This window comes from Giraffa tippelskirchi, chromosome 8, assembly GCF_054371585.1.
Source record: "Giraffa tippelskirchi isolate mGirTip1 chromosome 8, T2T-mGirTip1v1.2.pri, whole genome shotgun sequence".
Taxonomy (NCBI): domain Eukaryota; kingdom Metazoa; phylum Chordata; class Mammalia; order Artiodactyla; family Giraffidae; genus Giraffa; species Giraffa tippelskirchi.
Genome location: NC_137282.1, coordinates 78,588,378 through 78,609,540, shown reverse-complemented (window position 1 = coordinate 78,609,540; position 21,163 = coordinate 78,588,378). Strand labels below are relative to the sequence as shown.

General features: G+C 42.4%; 2 long non-coding RNA genes across 2 annotated transcripts; both read right to left on the bottom strand.

Annotated features, from left to right (window-relative positions):
* Positions 1-1,411: 1,411 nt before the first annotated feature.
* LOC145518016 (uncharacterized) lies at positions 1,412-12,237 on the bottom strand. Its single transcript, XR_014062515.1, has 6 exons — positions 12,086-12,237; positions 10,229-10,716; positions 9,178-9,212; positions 3,902-4,041; positions 3,114-3,182; positions 1,412-2,746 (listed from the first exon to the last, which is right to left on the bottom strand). It is a non-coding gene; the product is annotated as an uncharacterized LOC145518016 (long non-coding RNA).
* Positions 12,238-15,114: 2,877 nt separating this feature from the next.
* On the bottom strand, positions 15,115-19,753 carry LOC145518015 (uncharacterized). Its single transcript, XR_014062514.1, has 4 exons — positions 19,609-19,753; positions 16,355-16,591; positions 15,879-16,134; positions 15,115-15,671 (listed from the first exon to the last, which is right to left on the bottom strand). It is a non-coding gene; the product is annotated as an uncharacterized LOC145518015 (long non-coding RNA).
* Positions 19,754-21,163: the final 1,410 nt, after the last annotated feature.

Sequence of the window (21,163 nt, the reverse complement as noted above, 5' to 3'; positions counted from 1 at the left end):
AGATAAATTCCTTGATTTCTCCCCAGATTCCAAATGTGGGACTACCTGTGGCTCCCCTCTTGTTTAAGGGGTACTATTTCTATATATCCTCAATTCCTGCGGGCATTTCTGAATGCCCTTCTTATTTCTACTAGGAGGCTGAATTTCGTCCTGCCCCAGAGCTTCTGGTTACAGGGCCTGATTTCCCAGAATTCTTGAATATTTGACCCACCCTGTCCCTTGCCTCCCAGGAAGTGGTGAAATTAAACTAGATGAGTATGTGATTCAATCCTTACTGTGAATTAGAACCTTTTGTTTAATTAAATAAAATCAAATAACTGTAGTGTTTTCAATTCCCAGAGCACCCATACATTCATCCAGTTCCAAGGCGCCCCACCAGCCTTTTCAAGTGCAATAACATTCTCAAACATGCACCACCACCCCAAATCCTCTGAGCTATGAGACACCAGGAAACAACAGCCAGAATTCAAGAAATAAATGTTTTGTGGTTAAAATAAAAATGAGCAAAATGCCAAGACATTAAACTGCCTCTGTTTATAGTAGGTGGTAAGAAAAACGTAATGTAACACGTGCCATTTCTTGCCTGTGCCTAACCAGTTTGATCTATGCTTCTACTGTGTGAGCAACTTCAAAATTTGTCGGTTTTCTTCGCAATAACATAGCACATGCCAGGGAATAAGGGCTCAGTGTGTTGTCGGGACAAGGAGAACTTATCCTGGACTGACTCAGACAGAAAGGAGCCAAGTTGTCAAGACAAAGGGCAACTGAGCTCCATGAATTCCAGCCTGACACCCATGGCTGCTCAGTTCAGAGATACAGTTCCATGGCTGTGTCCCAGTCAGCCACCTTTTTGGGTACCCCTGTTCCTAGACCAGGTGGTTTAGAGTATTCATGACTCCCAGAGAGAACAGGCTAGGGAGAATAAAGCTGCCCTTTCAGTCAGTTCAGTCGCTCAGTTGTGTTACACTCTTTGCCATCCCATGGACCGCAGTACACCAGGCCTCCCTGTCCATCGCCAACTCCCGGAGTTTACTCAAACTCATGTCCATTGAGTTGGTGATGCCATCCAACCATCTCATCCTCTGTCATCCCCTTTTCCTCCCGCCTTCAATCTTTCCCAGCACCAGGGTCTTTTCAAATGAGTCAGTTCTTCACATCAGGTGGCCAAAGTGGAGTGGCCAAATGAGTCAGTTCTCCACATCAGGTGGAGTTTCAGCTTCAGCATCAGAACTTCCAATGAATATTCAGGACTGATCTCCTTTAGGATGGACTGGTTGGATCTCCTTGCAGTCCAAGGGACTCTCAAGAGTCTTCTCCAACACCACAGTTCAAAAGCATCAGTCCTTCAGCACTCAACTTTCTTTATAGTCCAACTCTCACATACATACATGACTCCTGGAAAAACCATAGCTTTGACTAGACAGACCTTTATTGGCAAAGTAATGTCTCTGCTTTTTAATATGTTGTCTAGGTTGGTCATAACTTTTCTTTCAAGGAGCAAGCATCTTTAGGTGAGAGATTCTTATTTTGGAGGTGGGAACAGGTAACAGCTTTATTGAGATATAATTCACAAACCACACAATTCACCCATTTAAGGTATACAAAGCAATAGTTGTTAATATATTCATAGTTGTGCAGCCATCACCACAATCAGTTATAGAACATTTCCATCACCTCCAAAAGAAACTCCTACCCTTAGCTATCACTTCCCAACCCCTCATGATCTGCCAGCCTTAGGCAGCCACTGGTATGTCTGTCTCTGTATATTTGCTTATTTTGGACATTTCATATAAACAAAGTCATCTATGTGGTCTTCTGTGAACAGTTTCTTCCACTTAGCAGAATGTTTTCAAGGTTCATCAATATATATAAGATGTATCAGAACTTCATTCCTTTGCATGGCCTAATAATAGCTTGTTGTATGGATATACCACATTTGGTTTATCCGTTCACTAGTTTGGGCATTTCACCTGTTGGATGGGTCCATATCCATCCAAACGACTAAGTTTACCCATTCCTTAGTTTAGGTTGTTTCCACATCTTCCACATGATTATGACTAATGATGTTAGAAACATTTGTGCAAGCTTTTTTGTGGACATATGTTTTTATTTCTCTTGGATAGGTGTCTAGCAATGCAATGTCTGGGTCACATAGTCACTGTCTGTTTAACTTCTTGAGGAACTGCCAGACTGTAGTCCACAGTGGCTCCCCTATTTTATACTCTCCTCAGCAATGTATGAGGATCACCATTTCTCCTCACCTTGCCAGTATTGGTTATTATCTGACTTTCCTATTTGAGTTACCCTAGTGGGTATTAAGTGGTATTTTTAGTTACATTTTCCTGATGAGTGACTAACAATGTTGAGCATCTTTTCATGGGCTTGTTGGCCATTGGTCTATCTTCCTTGGAGTTGTAAAAATGTCTATTCAGATTCTTTGTTCATCTTTTAATTGTGTGGTCTTTTTGAGTTAAGAGTCTTTGTATGTTCTAGATACCAGCCCCTTATAAGGTACATGACTTGATGCTGGCACAAAAACAGACGCACAGATCCGTGGAAGAGAATAGAACGGCCAGAAATAGGGTAAGGATCCAACTTCACTGCATTCCATGTGGATATCCATGCAATGTGTGGATGTATCTCCTGCATTGGCAGGTGGATTCTTATCTACTGAGCCACCAAGGAAGTCCAACAGGTCTCTTTTTGAGGCTTCTCTTTCCATTCTGGCTTCTGGCAGTTGAGGTTCCTTTTAATTAGAGACATTGAATAGGATACAGAAGTGATGTGCCTGGACATTGTAACCATACTGTATAATTCTAACCCAATAAATACATGTTGAAGAAGTTATTCAGGAGGAGATGAATTTAGTCTAAATTTGGTCTCAGACTTGTTACAGTACTATGAAAGATTGGCTTTGATATTTGTGAATAGAGCCATCACTGGAAATTAATAGAGAAGATAGGATTTTCTTTATTGGAGTATAATTGCTTTAAGGTGACATAGTGGTAAAGAATCCACCTGCCAATGTAGGAGATGCAAGAGATGCGGGTGTGATCCCTGGGTCAGGAAGATCCCCTGGAGGAGAAAATGGCAAACCACTCCAGTATTCTTACCTGGAAAATTCCATGGATATAGGAGCTTGGCAGGCTACAGTCCAGGGGGTTTCAAAGAGTCGGACACAGCTGAGCATACACACACACATAATTACTTTACAATGTTATGTTAGTTTCTGCTGTACAACAAAGTGAATCAGCTATATGTACACATATATCTCCTCCTTCTTGAGCCTTCCTCCTAGCCCCCACCCCACCCCTCTACATTGTCACAAAGCACCAGCTGAGCACCCTGTGCTACGCAGCAGCTTCCCACTAGCTCTTTACTTTACACGTGGTAGTGTATATATGGCAATGCTACTCTCCCAGTTCATCCTGCCACCCCTTCCGCCCCTGTGTCCACATGTCCATTCTGTATGGCTGCATCTCTATTCTTGCCCTACAAATAGATTCATCTGTATCATTTTTTCTAGATTCCACATATATGCATTAATATACAATATTTGTTTTTCTCTTTCTGACTTACATCACTGTGTATGATAGACTCTAGATCCATCCACATCTCTACAAATAACCCAATTTTGTTCCTTTTTCTGGCTGAGTAATATTCCATTGTATATGTGTATCACATCAAGAAGATAGGATTTATTAATAGAGAAGATAGGAAGGAAATCCTCTCTAACTCTACGGACCTAGCTCAGCATTGCTCCCAGTCCACACTCCCCATCATTCCTGGCTTTCCACTGCCTTTCTTCCACTGTTTTTCTCTCTGTTGCTCTGGAAGACTTGACTGCCTCTACCCACATGGAGTCCCAGGACTCCATGACCTGAACACTGGCTGCCATTACCTGTAATCTTCTCAGGAACCTTTGCTCTCTATTATTTTCTGTCTCCCTGGTCCTTTAGTTCAGGGAGATAGTCCTGGGCTTCCTTGGTGGCTCGGACAGTAAAGAATCTGCCTGCAATGCAGGAGACTTGGGTTTGATCTCTGGGTCAGGAAGATCCCCTGGAGAAGGAAATAGCAACCCACTCCAGTATTCTTGCCTGGAAGATCCCCTGGACAGAGAAGCTTGGCAGGCTACAGTCCATGAAGTCGCAAAAAGTTGGATACAACACAGCAACTTACACTGGTCCTTTAGTCCCTACTGATCCTGTCCATCAGTATTACAATGAGCCCTGCTCTAGCTTATCTCAAAACAAACAAACCCGTGTCTTGATCCTATCTTCCTCCTCCACCTGTGCTCCCCACCCCCATGCCTGCACTCCAGTACTGTCCCATTTCACATTCACTTCTCAGTCCACCCAAAACTTCTTTTAAAAAAAATAAAAAGTATTTATTTGGCTGTGCCAGGTCTTAGCTGCAGCACTTGAGATCTTCAATCTTCATTGTGACATGCAAACTCTCAGTTGTGGCATGTGGGATCTAGTTCCCTGACCAGGGATGGAACCAGGCCCTCTGCATTGGGAGCATGAAGTCTTAGCCACTGGACTTCCCTTAGTCACAGGGAAATTCCCAACCCCAAACTTCTAAGACTGTTACCTCAAGAACCCAGTGAGTTCTGTCACCAAACCCGAAGGATACTTTTCAGTTCTCATCTTGTGGAGCAGTTAGGACTGAGAATGACAAGCCAGGAAGGGGGAAGTGGGCATTGGGGAGGTGGCCATCAACACTCGCCAAACCTTGACCGACTCCCTCAGTGGCCAGCACTGTCAGCCATTTCCTTCTTAAGTAAATCTCTTCTCTTGGGTGCCATGATAATACACTCTCCTAGTTTTCTTCCTACCCCTCTGGCTGCTGCTTCCTAGTCTCCTTGACAGAGATTCTTTCTTCTATCCTCCTCAGGTCCCTTCTCACTCTTAACCCTCTTCCTGGATGATGTTGTTCATTCCTGTGGCTTTAATCACCATGTGGATATGAATGACTCCCCAATCCTTATCTCCTGCCTCTACTCCAGATCTTTATCTCCTGCTTGCTACCCATATAGCAAGACTTGAATGTCTGCGAAGCACTTAGAACTCAACATATCCAAAATTAAACTCGTTTTATTCCTTCCAAACTTGCTTCTCCTCCAGAGTTGTGTCTTCATGAATGGCTGTACCATTCGCTTCGCTGCTCTGGATGTCTTCTTTCCCTGTTCCCTGACCCTGATTAAACCCAAGCCCTGTGGAGTCTACCTACTATGTGACTTCTGAATGGCCTTCCTCTTCTCTCCGTCCTCAGTGTCACCACACGCGTCTTAACCAGCCTGGGCAGCACCTGGACTGCTCTCTCAGTGTCTCTCATTTCGTCTTTAATGGAGGTTAATCTCCAAGTTGATCTCCACTCTGAAGCCAGGGTCTTTCCAAAACATCAACCAAATCCAGTCACTTCTCATGAACGTAAATTGTCATACAATCATAAAAATGTTGTTCATGAAGAGTATATTAATTGACACAAGAAAATGCTCACAACATTATTCTTAAGTGAAAAAAGCATGAATTTAAAACTCCTATCAAATTTCTAATTTCCTTTACAAAAATGCATGGAAAGGATAACAGGAAAAATATTCCAAAATGTTAGAAATACTCAAACTTGTAGAATTACTAGTCATTTTTTATATTCTTCCTTATAGGCTTCCCTGGTGGCTCAGACAGTAAGTAATCTACCTCCAATGCAGGAGACCTGGGTTTGATCCCTGGGTCAGAAAGATCCCCTGGAGAAGGAAATGGTAACCCACTCCAGTATTCTTGCCTGGAGAATTCCATGGACAGAGGAGCCTGGCGTCCACAGTCCATGGGGTCGCCAAGAGTTGGACACAACTGAGCGACTAACACTTTCACTTTATAATTTTAATAATTTGACAATTGCTTCTATAATGAACTTGTGAATAAATCAGAGTTTTTCCCCACTTTGGTTGCTAGAGACAGAAACTCAAATCAAATATACTTTAACCAGAGGGGGAATTTATGAGAATCCTGTTGTATCTCAAAAACTAAATGATAGGAAACCAGTCCAGCCTCAGCAATGACTGGAACCAGAAATGTAAACAGCCTATGTTCTTTCTCCATCTCAGTGGCTTTCCTCTGTATGTCCACTTAGTTTCCTCCTTACTTTTCAGACCAGTTTTCTCTGGTCCAAGTAAGAGAAAATGTAGTCCTTGAATGCCTGACTTCACAGTTCATGGTCCTGGGATTCTTAAGACAGACTAGACCACCTGTCTCTAGATCCAAATCAGCTAAGGATTAGGAATGTCCCAGCTCAGATAAGTGTGCCCGTCCCCTGCAGACAGAGGCAGGATCATGGTGCACTAACATAATGGCTTCCCTGGTTATCATGTGAATGGTGTGTATATGTGTGTGTGGTAGGGAAGGGATTGAAGAGAAGAATAGTAGGTGGTTGGGACTTCCCTGGCAGTCCAGTGATTAAGACTCTGTGCATCACATGCAAGGGGTGCAGGTTCAATCCGTGGTCAAAGAATTAAGATCCCACATGCCATGCAGCATGAATGAAATGAATGAAATGAAATGAAAAAGAACAGTAGTGAAATGGAGCAGGACTATATGGTCCTTGACCCCCTCCACCATATCTTCTGCCTGCCTGTTGCTGGTGGAAAACTTTAGTTAAAAAATAAGTTTAATCAGAGAAGTGAGAAATGCTGAAACAAAGAAAAACACTAAGGAGACTAATGCAGTCATTAAACATAGTCAAGGACCTTTAGTTCTTTCTCAAAGGCTGTAGATAATATTCTGAGCCATATCCTGTGAGCTGTCTTATAGATACCAAAACAGCAGGTTGGAGAAGTTAACTACATGAGGACCAGACTGTACTCAGGACTTGAACTACCACAATTCCGAGAACTGACTGCAGAGAAATGGGAGCAAGTGCGCGCCAGAGCTAAAGATTAACTGTACCTAAAACAACCAAGATGATGTTAGTCAGACCACTGATGACCAATTTGAAGATGACTGTTAGAGATGACTGTGCTGTTTCTGCATGTTGCCCATCCCTGACTCTGCCTGTAAATGCTTTCACCACCTACTTGTCAGGGTGGGGAGTCAGCCTTTGGACAGATGTCTACCACCCTCCCCCCCAGTTGCCAGCAACTGAAATAAGGCAAACTTTCCTTTCCACCAACCCGGCCCGTTTACTGGCTTTTGAGTGGCGAGCAGCCGGACCTCCCACACATACCTTTTGGTAACAGCAGGTGGTTGTTTCCAGAAGGAAAGGAGCTCTGTATTTACAAAACAAAATCTTCACACCAAAATGAAATTTTATTAAAGTTAGAAAAAGTATACAATATGATATTTTTTTAATCTCATAAACTATTTTCAGTAACTTCCTAGTAACTCAGCACTGACTTATCTACTTTCTTTTTCCCGACAGCTAAACACATTCCTGTCTAGCTTTCTCGTGAATTCTTCCTGCTGGTCATTTACCCATAAAATGTTTAGATTATCTGCTTCAGCCCTGTCATTTCTGAGAGGACAAACTCAAGCCCAGAGGGATGACATGACTCGCCAAGCTCCCCCAGGGGGTTAACAGAATGTCATCTTCACCTTTCTCATCCACTGCATTTCCTCTCTTCTACCCAAACCACCCGCCTTCATAAGCCCTCTCCACATCTCAGCTTGTGTCTCCAAGACTCCTAAGGACAAAGGCTTAATTAAGGGTACAGCAAGCCTGACAGTCCCGTGGCATTGTTCTCTATTCAGCTGCCTTTCCTAGACCTAGACACTCACTGGGAAAACTTGACTCTTTTCCTGCACAATTACTCTAACTCCCTGTTGTTCAGTAGAGCACCCATAGGACAAAGGGCTTCCAAGGACATGCCGGAGAGAATACAGGCACATTCTGAGGCAGGGGAGCTTCTTGCCTCTAAATGCTACAGGTTGTAGATCTAGGAGGCTAACACCTGAACACATCCAAACAAGGAGATGGCTGTGGAAGACTCCCCCCACTCCCCTACCCCTGCACCCCCTCCCAGGCTTCATTATGCATTCATTTGTAAAAAGCACACCATTGTATTCGTGGAAGGATGCAGGATGTGCTTCAAGTATGGACTATCAGGCCTGGGTTGACTGGTTGGCCATATCACATGACCTAGATTATCCTATAAAGACAGGATAGGGGACTTCTCTGATGGTCCAGTGGTTGAGAATCTGCCTGGTAATGCAAGGGATGCGGGTTTGATCCCGGTAAAGGAACTAAGATCTCACATGCCACGGACCAACTAAGCCTGTGGGCCGCAACTGGAGAGTCCCTGAACTGTACCTAAAGATACTGCATGATGCAGTGAAGGTCCTGCCTGCTGCAATTAACACCCAACACAGCCAAATGAATGAATGAATTTAAAAAGACAAGATGGTAACAACAACAATGATCAGGAAGAAGAAAATTACTCAGTGTGGCAGGCAGACTCTAGAATGGTCCCAATGGTCATGTCATTGTGAATCTTCTCTCCCTGAGTATGGGCTGGACCTAGTGACTCCCTCTGACAAATAGGATATGGCAAAAGGGATTAGTTACAAAGGACTGTGATTTTGCTCTCTCTCTCATGTTTGGAGTACTTGGTGTCTAGGGAAGCAAGCTGTCATTTTGTAAGCTATCTGTGGAGAGGTCCACATGGCAAGAAATTGATGTCTCTGGCTAATGGTATTGAGGACTCAAGGTCAGCTAACAACCAGGGGTAAGCCTGGAAACAGACCCTCCCTCTCCAGCTGAACATTAAGGTCCAGCCCTACTGGAAACCTATTAAGGTCCAACCCTACCAGAAACCAGCAGTCTTGCCAGAGAGCTTGAGGCAGAGCACCCAGCTAAGCCATGGCCAGATTCCTGATCTTCAGGAGCTATGAGATAATAAGACTTTTGTCATTTAAAGCTACCATTTGGAGATCATTTGTTATGCAGCAATAGTTGGCTAATACATTCAGTCAGAAGCTCCTTATATGGAGAACAAGTTGTAAATTTTGTAAAATAAAGGCTACTTAGGGACTTCCCTGGTGGTCCATTGGTTAGGACTCCACACTTCCAATGCAGGGTTGTGGGTTCAGTCCCTAGTCAGGGAACTAGGATCCCACATACCACACAGTAGGGCTAATAGTAATAAATAAGTGAATAAAATATAAAATTTTTTTAAAAGGCTACTTACTGCTGAGCTGGAGACAGTCTGGATGCATAAGCTGAAAGAGAATTCCAATGCAGGGTTGTGGGTTCAGTCCCTAGTCAGGGAACTAGGATCCCACATACCACACAGTAGGGCTAATAGTAATAAATAAGTGAATAAAATATAAAAATTTTTTTAAAAGGCTACTTACTGCTGAGCTGGAGACAGTCTGGATGCATAAGCTGAAAGAGAAATTTAAAGGGGAATGATCTTGCAAGCGGAGAAGGCAATGGCACCCCACCCCAGTACTCTTGCCTGGAAAATCCCATGGACGGAGGAGCCTGGTAGGCTGTAGTCCATGGGGTCGCTAAGAGTCAGACATGACTGAGCGACTTCACTTTCACTTTTCCTGTTCATGCACTGGAGAAGGAAATGGCAACCCACTCCAGTATTCTTGCCTGGAGAATCCCAGGGATGGCGGAGCCTGGTGGGCTGCCGTCTATGGGGTCACACAGAGTCGGACACGACTGAAGCGACTTAGCAGTAGCAGCAGATCTTGCAAGAAGAGCTCACAGATCTTTTTTAGTAGAACTGTTACTACAAATCTGATAAGGAATTTTGCCATGTTCTTATCAGCACATCACCAAGGAGTTCCTAGTTTAAAATGTTATATGTTTTACTTTTGCATGATGTTTTGGGGAACAAGGCTCTTTTTTAAGGAAACGAGTGTGCATTATAAACTCTGATTCTTTGGGCACTAAAATTGTTAAGTAAAATCGTTTTGAGTCTAATGATTAAATATTTAGGAAAATTGATTTCCCCCATTTTCAGCTAACAGGGTTGGTTTTGGCCCATGGCAGCAGAGCACAGTGATCAACGGCACAGATTCGGAATCCCAAAACTATGTCAATTCCAACTCTAATGCTAGCTGGTAACTAGAGTTATTAGTTACTAGGATTACTAGCTCTGTGACTTTGGGAAGTTACTTAACCTCTCTTGACCTCACTTTCTCCATCTGGAGAGTGGAGATAATATGGTACCACCTCATAGGTATTTTATGAGGAGGGCACAAATTAATAAAGTGGGACTTACCTAGCAGTCCAGTGGTTGACTCTACACTTCCACTGAAGGGGACACAGGTTCAATCCCAGGTTGAGGAACTAAGATCCCACATTCCTCATTGCATGGCAAACAATAATAATAATTATTATAAATAAATAAAAAGCAATTAAAATAACACATAACATATACTTAGGCTTCTATAAGTATTTGTGAGCTAAGAGGAGGCTGGAGAGGGTGTTGAGTGAACCAGTTTGCAGTAATCTGCTTGAAGAACACTGCATGATGATATGGAATTTAGTGCAGCAAATGCCTTCCCTCCAAATCCTGGGTGGAGTAGGACCCAACAGTTCACATAGAAGGTAAGTCATGCCTTGTCTGACTCAAACCACTGGAGAAACTGTGGCGGCTAGTACTTTACTTTTAGTCTTTTCCAATGAGTGGCACAGTGGTAGAGAAGCCGCCTGCAAATGGAGGAGATGCAAGAGACGTAGGTTCAATCCCTGGGTTGGGAAGATCCCCTGAAATAGGAAATGGCAACCCATTCCAGTATTCTGGCCTGAAAAATCCCGTGGACAGAGGAGGCTGGTGGGCCACAATCCATGGGGTTGCAAAGAGTCAGAAACAACTGAGGACCGAATAAAAAGAAGAGTACTTTATACAGTTAATGGATATTTTTTTCCCCATGTGCAATTCTACACTATCATAAAAGCCACTGCAAGTGGCCAGACCCTGAAGAATTCACAGCACGCACACACACACACACACCCCCTCCTCAACTTCTCTTGACTAAAGGTTCCCTGGCTAGGAAGAGGAGTTGGCAGAGAGCAAGGGATGGGGTGGAGCACCCCACTCCTACCCATTGAGCTCCCTGAGTGTGAGCAGAGGAGGGTGGGGACTCTACTCCTCCACAACCCACAACATTGATTTGGGGAATCTGAGTACCCTGTGAACAAAAGGAGCCTGGCGGGCTGCAGTCCATGGGGTCACAGAGAGTCAGACATAACTGAGCACGCACACACGGGAGAAGAGGTCCTATGTCTCGTGTGCATCTGTACCTTAGGGGAGAGGTGTGTCTCAGAGAGCTCCCCTCAAGCCCCCCCAGGGTTGCAAGAGTAGATGGTTGGGTGGGCCATGTGGGAAGAGATGCCTGAGGAAGAACAAAAGGATAATTTGGGAGCATTACAGCTCTTGGTTGGGCTTCCCTTATGGCTCAGCTGGTTAAAAATCCACCTGGAATGTGGGAGACCTGGGTTCAATCCTTGGGTTGAGAAGATCCCCTGGAGAAGAGAAAGGCTACCCACTCCAGTTTTCTGGCCTGGAGAGTTCCACTGGACTGTATAGTCCATGGGTTCACAAAGAGTCGGACGTGACTGAGTGACTGGCACTTCACAGCTCTTGCTTAATGAAAGAGCATGGTAATGGGTCTCAGAATATGGTGGCTCTGGCTGGAGACTGAATATTGAGTGTTCTGAGAAGTCAGTTTGCCACGGGTTAGGCATGGCCCATGAATGTGGACATGAACATGGAACTTCCTGATTATAAACAATGGAAGATAGAAGGGACCCCACTCGAAACTGTCCAAGCGAAGTTGGCCCGATGGGGCTAAGGGATCCGTGGGGCCACAGTGAAGTTTGGGGGATACCAGAGCAACTTTGCAAACAATGTTTTCTTTGTTGGTGCATTATTAAAAGAATTCAAATGAGGGTTTGCTGCTGTAGCTGTAGGAGCTGAATATTGCCTAAAAGGAAGATAGGGAGCATCATTGAAGATAATACCTTAGAATTATCTTAGTGGCTTCTTAACTGTCTCATAGAACTACTATTTCTTCATTGTCAAAAAGACAAAAAGGAAACGGAAGATGGTGGGATCTTGTTTATAGCACATCACCTGTTTCTCCCATTTCTTCTCCCCCTGATGAAATGCTAAGCACAGTGATAAGAGCATCTCCTTCATCGCCTTTGTTTCAGTATCGGTCCCGTTAGACAGCAAACTGATGTCCTCAATCTCATCTCTCTGAAAGTTGATTCCTAACCAAGCTCCTGTTCCCGAGATATGAATTTTAGTTCAAATTGCAATGGCCTTTTTAGGTTTATTTTTCTACTATAAACACTCAAACAATTTTTGGAGTTAGACAATTTGAAAGATGCCTCTCAGTAAACAAGCAAACAAATGGACCACCTTTACAAAGAAACTTTTCTCATGAGGGACAGAAGACATCTGTGGCAACTGGAGTGGGGCTGTCACAGCTCTGAGGAATTATGGTTGAGGAAGAAAACTCTTCTTAGAATGGTAGGTGTATCTTTGACAAAGCTGGACGAAATGCTGTGGTTTTATTGACATGATAGGTGGAATTCAATTCAATCATGTCAGGCCCCAGAACAAAGGTTGACTTATAATTAGCTTTGCCTTTGAAACCTCCCACTGGTCTGACCTTTGTAAAAGGCAAGCCTAACCTATTGGTTTTCTACCTCCCCTCCTCAACCCTTATTGAAACAAATAGATAAAAGTAAAACTGGTAAAAGTGAGAAGAGGAGAGTGAAGAAGCTGGCTTAAAACTCAACTTTCAGAAAACTAAGATCATGGCATCCGGTCCCATCACTTCATGGAAAATAGATGGGGAAATGATGGAAACAGTGACAGACACTATTTTCTTGGGCTCCAAAATCACTGCAGATGGTGACTGCAGCCATGAAATTAAAAGACACTTGCTCCTTGGAAGAAAATCTATGACCAGCCTAGACAGCATATTAAAAAGCAGAGATGTTACTTTGCCAACAAAGGTCCATCTAGTCAGAAATATGGTTTTTCCAATAGTCATGTATGGATGTGAGAATTGGACTATAAAGAAAGCTGAGTGCCGAAGAATTGATGCTTTTGAACTGTGGTGTTGGAGAACACTTTTGAGAGTCCCTTGGACTGCAAGGATATCCAACCAGTCCATCCTAAAGGAAATCAGTCCTGAGTATTCGTTGGAAGGACTGACGCTAAAGCTGAAACTCCAATACTTCAGCCACCTGATGTGAAGAACTGACTCATTGGAAAAGACCCTGATTCTGGGAAAGATTGAAGGCAGGAGGAGAAGGGGATGACAGAGGATGAGGTGGTTGGATGGTATCACTGACTTGATGGACATGAGTTTGAGCAAGCTTTGGGAGTTGGTGATGGACAGGGAAGCCTGGTGTGCTGCAGTCCATGGGGTCGAAAAGAGTTGCACATGACTGAGTGACTGACCTGAACTGAAAATGGAACTCCCCTAGTGGTCCAATGGCTAAGATTCCATGCTCCCAATACAGGGGGCCCAGATTTGGTCAGGGAACTAGATGCCACTTGCAGTAACTAAGACCTGGTGTAGCCAAATAAATACGTATCAAAAAAACAAAAAACTGTTAAAAATAAGCAAAGCTGGTAAACCAGACCCAAAGGCTGGCTATAGCTATGATTTTCTTGTTTAGCTGCTAAATCATATCTGACTCTTTGCGACCCCACAGACTGTAGACCACCAGGCTCCTCTGTCCATGGAATTCTCCAGGCAAGAATACTAGAGTGGGCTGCTATTTCCTTCTCCAGGGGAGTCTTCCCAACCGAGGGATCGAACCTGTGTCTCCTGCATTGGCAGATGGATTATTTACCACTAAGCCACCTGGGAAGCCTGGTGATTAGATTTAGACTTGGCTAGATGACCTTTGGAAGAGACATTAAGATTCTAAGGTTGTGAGGCATCAATTAGTACCATGAGGCAAATGTATCTGAGAGGAGGTTAACAGGGTAAAGGAGTTAATGACGCTTCCAAGGAACCACGCCGTTCAGCCCGGATGGGCATCTACAGGGGCAGAAGATGGCTAATTTTGGCTGAAACCTTCTACATTCATGTTATAAGGTTTCTTTTATTTTAAAAGCATATATTTATAATCAAGTCTTAACTTTGCCCAAATAACTAAAAATAGTAGGGGAATCAAGAAAGGTAAACATATGTCAAGGCCATCTTTCTTAAGAAACTCTCACAGAGACCAAAATTGCTTTCCCGTGGCTCATCTCAATTCCCTGTCTTATTTAACCTCAGCTTCTGCAGAGCTTAATTTTTCTGTCACTGGAGTCTTCTGTTTCTTTAGGGAGTAGCCCTTCTAGAGTTCCTTGGGAGCAGTCGCTCAAGAAACAGTCCTTAATGGCAGAGGAGAAAAGGATGTCAGAGACTATGTGAATGTTATGTCAATGAGAGAAATAAACCAGGACATGAGCTGCTTTATTCATGAGTCCACACTCAATCTGAGATGTGGAATCAATCTTATGGAAACACTCGGCAGGCAGATGTTTGTACAGAGGGGTTTCTTGCAGCACTGTTGGGATAGCGAACATTTAAGAATAAAGTAGGTGTCCTCATCATTACTGAACAGATTAAATTGTTTGCCCATACTGTGAAATACAGTACAGCAAAAAGAATGAGATAGAAAAGCAAATATTGTATATTAATGCATATATGTGGAATCTAAATGGCATATGTGATTTTATTTGCAAAACTGAAATAGAGACACAGACATAGAGAATAAACGTTATGGACACCCAAGGGGGAAGCAGGTAGGTGGGTGGGATGGGTTGGGAGACTGGGATTGACATATATATCCTATTGATAATATATATAAAACAGATAACTAATGAAAACCTACTGTATAGCTCAGAGAAACCTACTCAGTGCTCTGTGGTGACCTAAATGGGAAGGAAATCCAAAAAAAGAACAGATATATGTATTGCTGATTCACTTTTCTGTACAGTAGAAACCAACTCAACATTCTAAAGCAACTATACACCAATAAAAAGTAATTTAAAAAATAAAAAGAATGAGATAGAGGTAAACACACTGATATGGGGAGATTCCGAAGACACTTTGTTATGTGAAAAAAAGCAACTTGCAGCACAACATGTACAACACAACCCTTTTACATGAATCTGTATAACATACGTGCATGTGTCACACATAAACTCATAGAATGGGGATGGAAGGATGGGGGCCACACCACAGTCCTGGCTAATTTGGAGGGGAGATGTGAAAATGGGGATGAGGATGAAAGGTGCTCTTTGGAATTGATTCTTGTTTGAATCTTTTATCATAAGAATGTGTTCGTTACTTGCATAATTTTCAAAAGATTGTTTGGTGCAGGCAATCTTCTAAAAACAAGAAGTGCTAAACTCATTGAACTTCTTTGGCATCTGACTTCATCCCACCCACACCCACTTTTGAGAACTAAAAAACAAGAGGCAATTTCTGAGGCAGCTACTCAAAATCAGCTGAGGTCACTTAACTGGCTTGTCTTTTTGTGTCCTGCCCTCACAGTTGGAGGGGGTCTCACCCCGTCTCTTGAGAGCTTATCAACTTTCTTCTCTTCCAGACTGCCTCATGAACCTGCTTGTCTTTCTCAGTCAGACTGCTCCTGGCCCTGGTGTCCACCGATGACATAACTTCCTGTGTAAAACCTCCGGCCTGTAAAATTAGCATAGGGTCAACTTTCACTAAATTGCTTGTTGAGATGAGGGAGGCTGACAGAGGGTTCAGAGTTCTACTGGCAGTTAACAATTCCTTTTGATTCTTGGCTTGGTTGATTTACCTCAGAAAGAGGGAAGGCCTATGAATCTGAATCTGTATCAGACTCCACTCTAGAGAAGTTCCAACTGGGAGAATCCTTCCTACCTGGTGTTTCAGTTCTGTTTCTCAAGAGTGGATGGCTTGTCTCTGCTCCACGTGGCATCAGCCGGGACACCTCAGCTGGAGGCCAGGATTCACTTTCAGGATGCCTCACTCACATAGCTGGTAAGCTGTGCTGCTAACTGGAGGCTCAGCCAGACATGCGGACCAGGGGCCTCTGTTCCTTTCTAGGGGACCTCTGAACAGTTCAGACTGTTTGGATTTCCTCACAGTATGGCGGTTGATTCCAAGAACAATCGCCCTTAGAGAACAAAGCAGAAGTGTGTATTTATAATCTCCCTCAGAAGTTATGTGGTCAATTCCACCATCTCCTGAGGCTTTCCAGGTGGTGCTAGTGGTAAAAAAAAAACAAAAACAAAAACCGCCTGCCAATGCAGGAGGTGTAAGCGATACAGATTCACTCCCTGGCTTGCGAAGATCCCCTGGTGAGGGGGCATGGCCACCCACTCCAGTATTCTTGCCTTGGAAATCCCATGGACAAAGGAGCCTAGAGGGCTACAGTCCAGAGGGTCTCAAAGAGTCAGACATGACTGAAATGACTTAGCATGCACACACTAGTTGTTGAGGCAGTCTCAAGTTCTACTCAGGTTTAAGAAGAGGAGCTATAGATTCCCTCTCTTGATTGAGGGGCAGATGTAGGCCAGCTGTTAGCCACGGCTTGGTTTTGAGAGGTAGCAGAGAAGAGCTGATGACTGGATCTGAAATGTCAAGAGAATATAATAGTAGTTAAGCAATTCAGAGACGAGAAAAACTGATCTTCCCAGGTCTTCCTCAATCAGATCTTCTGTAGTTGGTTGATAATAAAATTTCTGAAACCCATTTCTTTTGCAAATGCAAAAAATAATAATTAAAAACCAAAACCAAAACCTACCTAATCAAGCAAATTTTCAAAAAAAAACCAAGGACCCCAATTTCAATGTCAAATTTAGGATTATTTATTACTTTTTAAATTTTGACTTATCTGAACATCCCTTTCTTAAAAAAAGGAAATAGAGTTACTTACATCCCACTATCTTATTTATTAATTAAGTGGGTCAAAGTAAAGTTTTACTAGGATTTTGAGTTAAAGAAGATGTAGTCATTATTAAGATTATTATGAACATTGCTAAGTTACCTATTAAGATAACTTTCTTGCATTCTCAACTCATTTCGGTGGGAAGAAATACTCTAGTCAAAGTCATCATTTCTATTTTGAGTAGGTTAACTTTTGGTAAAATTAGTGTTTTGTATCTGAATCTTGTTTCATATGGTCAGTATGCTTTATTCAGAAGAGCTTTCCATGTTCAATTCATATGGAATACTTGCTGAATTTTGTTTGTGAATTGATGGGAGGGGCTTTGTTGGGGAGAGGATAACAGAGTAGCAACAAATATGAAAGAAATGTTGTGGTAAACCTCAGGAGGGTATTGTAAAAACTGCCACTTGATACCAAAGAGGTATCATGAGCTTCTAGAAAAGGGGCTACATAAATGCAAAATAATACCACAATTTTAACTTTTAAAACATGGGTAGGAGGAATTCTCTGGTGGTCCAGTGGTTAAGAGTCTGTCTTGCAATGACAGAAGACATGGGTTCAATCCTTAGTTCAGGAAAATCCCGCGTGCCTTGGAGCAGCTAAGCCCGTGAGCCATCACTGCTGAGCCTGTGCCCTAGAGCCTGGGAGCCACAACTGCGGAGCCTGCGCACTTAAGAGCCCATGCTCTGCAGCAAGAGAGGTCACCTCAGTAGAAGCCCTTGCACCATAACGAACAGTAGCCACCACTTGCCACAACTAAAGAAAACCAGCATGAAGCAACAAAGACCCAGCACAGTCAAAAATAAGTAAAATTTAAAAAGTAGATTCGTGGTTGTCTAGGGCCAAGGGAATGAGTTCGGGGGCAGAGGGGAATGACTGCTATGAATAGGTAGTTTTTTGGGTGGAGGTGATGAAAAAGTTCTAAAATGGATTGTGGTGACGGTTGTACAACTCTGTGAATACACTAAAAAACACTGATTGGTACAATTTAAATAGGTAAATTGTATATATATGAATTATATCTCAATAGAGCTGATATTTTGAAAAAGTAAATAAAAAATTGAATATAAATAAAAGATACATGTATGTGTAGATTTTTAAAAAAGTGTTACACTGCATAGAAAAACCTCATATATCATCTACTTGTTCACCACTGTGTCCTATTTTATCTCCCACATCATGTACTACTTTTTGTTAATTTTGTCTGTATCTTTCCAAGGCTTTAACAATGCACATATAAACAAAATATGAATATGTATTCTTTTGTTCTTCCCTTTCTTACAGGAAAGGCAGCATATTATGTAAACCTTTCTGCTATTTGTATTTTTCTCTATGCAATGTATGTCAGAGATCTTTTCTTTTTAGCACACAGAGAGCTTCCTGACTCATTTTCACAGGATATGGTCTTCCATTGTGTGTTAATCACTCTTCCATTGAGGAACCCTTCGGTTGTTATTTTCCAATCTTTCACTTCTACATTACAATGAACAACCACCTACAGGTGTCATTTCATACATGGTTTTGCCATGCTTTTGCCTACATGTTATATTTCCAAACTAATTGATGAAATGGTTTTATCGATGTACTTTTAATGTTCCTTCATCATTAATAAAGTCAGCTTTTTGTCATATTTAAGAGCCAACTCTTTGTTTTCATGGGAATGATCTCTTAACCTGTTGTGCTCCCATTTGCCATGTGTCTTGACTGTGATTTTTTTCCATTTACATTTAGAAATTTTTGATTTTTATGGAATCGAGTTTATTAATGTTTTCTTTCATGATTCTGGCTTTTATGTGATAGTAAGAAAAGATTCTCCTTTTCAGTGTTACAAAAGAGTTCACCTACAGAGTGTTCATCTAAAACTTTTATGGTTTATTTACTAAATGCTTAGAAGTATTTATCAAAATAAAAAGTTGAAAGAAAAAGGAAAACAACTAGCAATATTTAAAATGGACATTTATTAAGAATAAACCTAAAAAAAAAAATTAAAAAAAAAAAAGAATAAACCTAGCAACATTTCAGACTAACATGCGAAGATTTGTGGAGATAGTAGCTTATTTAAGCAAAGATCAGTTAACTACTTTAGCAATAACAAACATTAAATGCCACTGAATCTTTAACCAGCTAAGAAATGCTCTGTATGTGAGGATGGGTAGTTTGTAGTAGCTAAATATCTTGCAGGGTTCTCAGCTTTGAAATTCACACAAGTCTAGAAAGGAAAAGAGGTGGAGTCTATTTCCCCACTTGCTGCATCTGGGCTCACCTTTGATCAATAGTATGTGACAGAAATGATATTGTACAACATATGAGCTTTGTAGCTTCTCTTCCTCCTGGAACTCAGATGCCATGTGAAGACCAGGCCAGCCTGCTGGAGACCTACAGCCAGCACCAATTTCCACGGATGCGAGTGAGTCTGTGTTAAAGCAACCAGCCCATATCAAGCTGCAGTTTGACTCTGGCCATACAAGTAACCCCATGGGATACCAGCAGAACACCCCAGTTGAGGCTAGCCCAAATTGCTGACCCTCAGAATAATGAGCAAATAGTTGCTGTTTTAAGCCACTATTTGGGGGACATGGTTTGTTAAACAGCAATAAATATATAAATGCTATTCTGAGGAGTAATGAAGAAAGAAAATAGATAACATAAAATATTGAAAGATAGGTTAGTCTTTCTTTATTAATTTGTTCAGTCACTTACTCCATCTCCATGAAGAAAGGATTCAAGTCGGCTGTGCTGGGCAGACCCAAAGGTGATCTCCAGTGATCCCTGTTTACTGGTATTCATGCATTCATGTAATCCTGCCCTCCTGAGTTTGGGCTGAAACTAATGACTGTTTCTAACCAACGGAACATGGCAAGAGTGTCGGGATGTCGTTCCCATGACAACATTACATTCTCTAAAACTCCATGACGCTGACAGATTCATGCTAGGCATTCTCCTTGTTGGCGTGATGAAGTAAGCAGCCCCTCTGAAGAAGGCTATTCAGCAGGAAACCGCTTGCAGCCTCTGGGAGCCAAGGGTGGCCCTCAGCCAACAGCCAACGACAAACAGAAACCCTCAGTTCTATAGCCGTTGGGAAATGAGTTCTGCCGATAACCCAAGCAAACTTGGAAGCAAGTTCTTTCCCGGTTGAGTCTTCAGATGAGACTGCAGCTCAGCTGACATCGTGATGGCCTCCCTCTGAGTCCCAGAGTAGAGAATCCAGCTAAGCTGAGCCTGATGCCGGCCCCACAGAAACTGTGAGATAATATTGAAAGGTCTTCTATTTGTTGTACAGCATAGAAAGCTAATAGAGCTACTCAGGAAGCGTCAACATTCAATCCTTTGACGGGAAAGCAACCTTTGTTCCTAGAAGGAAAATTTGTGGTTTGTGGAAAGAGGGAGACATTCTTTAGAAGGTCAGTTCTTCACAGCATTGTAAATCAACTATACTCCAATAACTTTTTTTTCTCCTAAGGGTCAGTTCTTCCTTATCACACTGTGGATTTATTTAAAATCTTGGATAAGAAGGGCATTTATTTTCCTGGTCGACTCAAGGAACTAAGGATAATTTATTCAGAGAAGGTGGGGCAGAGAACACATTAAATTTGTATATATGTATAAGGAACTGTTTTCCTAGGTATCAGAAAGTAAGCTATTCAGATTCCACTGAGCTGACAAAAAGGGAGAATGTTTAGTGCAACAGAAGGGTTGAGGATTATACTTAAACTTGAAGTAAATTCCAAGAAGATTATAGGCTTCCCTGGTGGCTCAGACAGTAAAAAATCTGCCTGCAATGCTGGAGACCTAGGTTTGATCCCTGGGTTGGGAAGATCTCCTGGAGAAGGGAATGGCTACCCACTCCAGTATTCTTCTCTGGAGAATTCCAAGGACAGAGGAGCCTGGGGTAAAATTCCAAAAAGATTACCTTGGCCTAAAACTTCCAATCACAGTAGAGATCTTAATGACTCAGAAGATTCCTTATCTCCACGTCAACAGCTTTCCTATCTGTCTTATAAAGACTAACAATTAAGGATTTAACTTAGAAGTTTAGAAGACTGCTGCTGATCACGCTGGATAGGTACTAACCTACCTGGTAAAGCCACGAAATCTTGCCTCTCTAGAATTCCAGGAAAAATGAGTAGACAATTGGAAAAACTCAGAATTGTGAATTGTTTGATCCCTTGTTGTTGTGTTGTTGTTCAGTCACTCAGTTGTGTCCCACTATTTGTGACACCATGGAGTGTAGTATGCCAGGCTTCCCTGTCCTTCA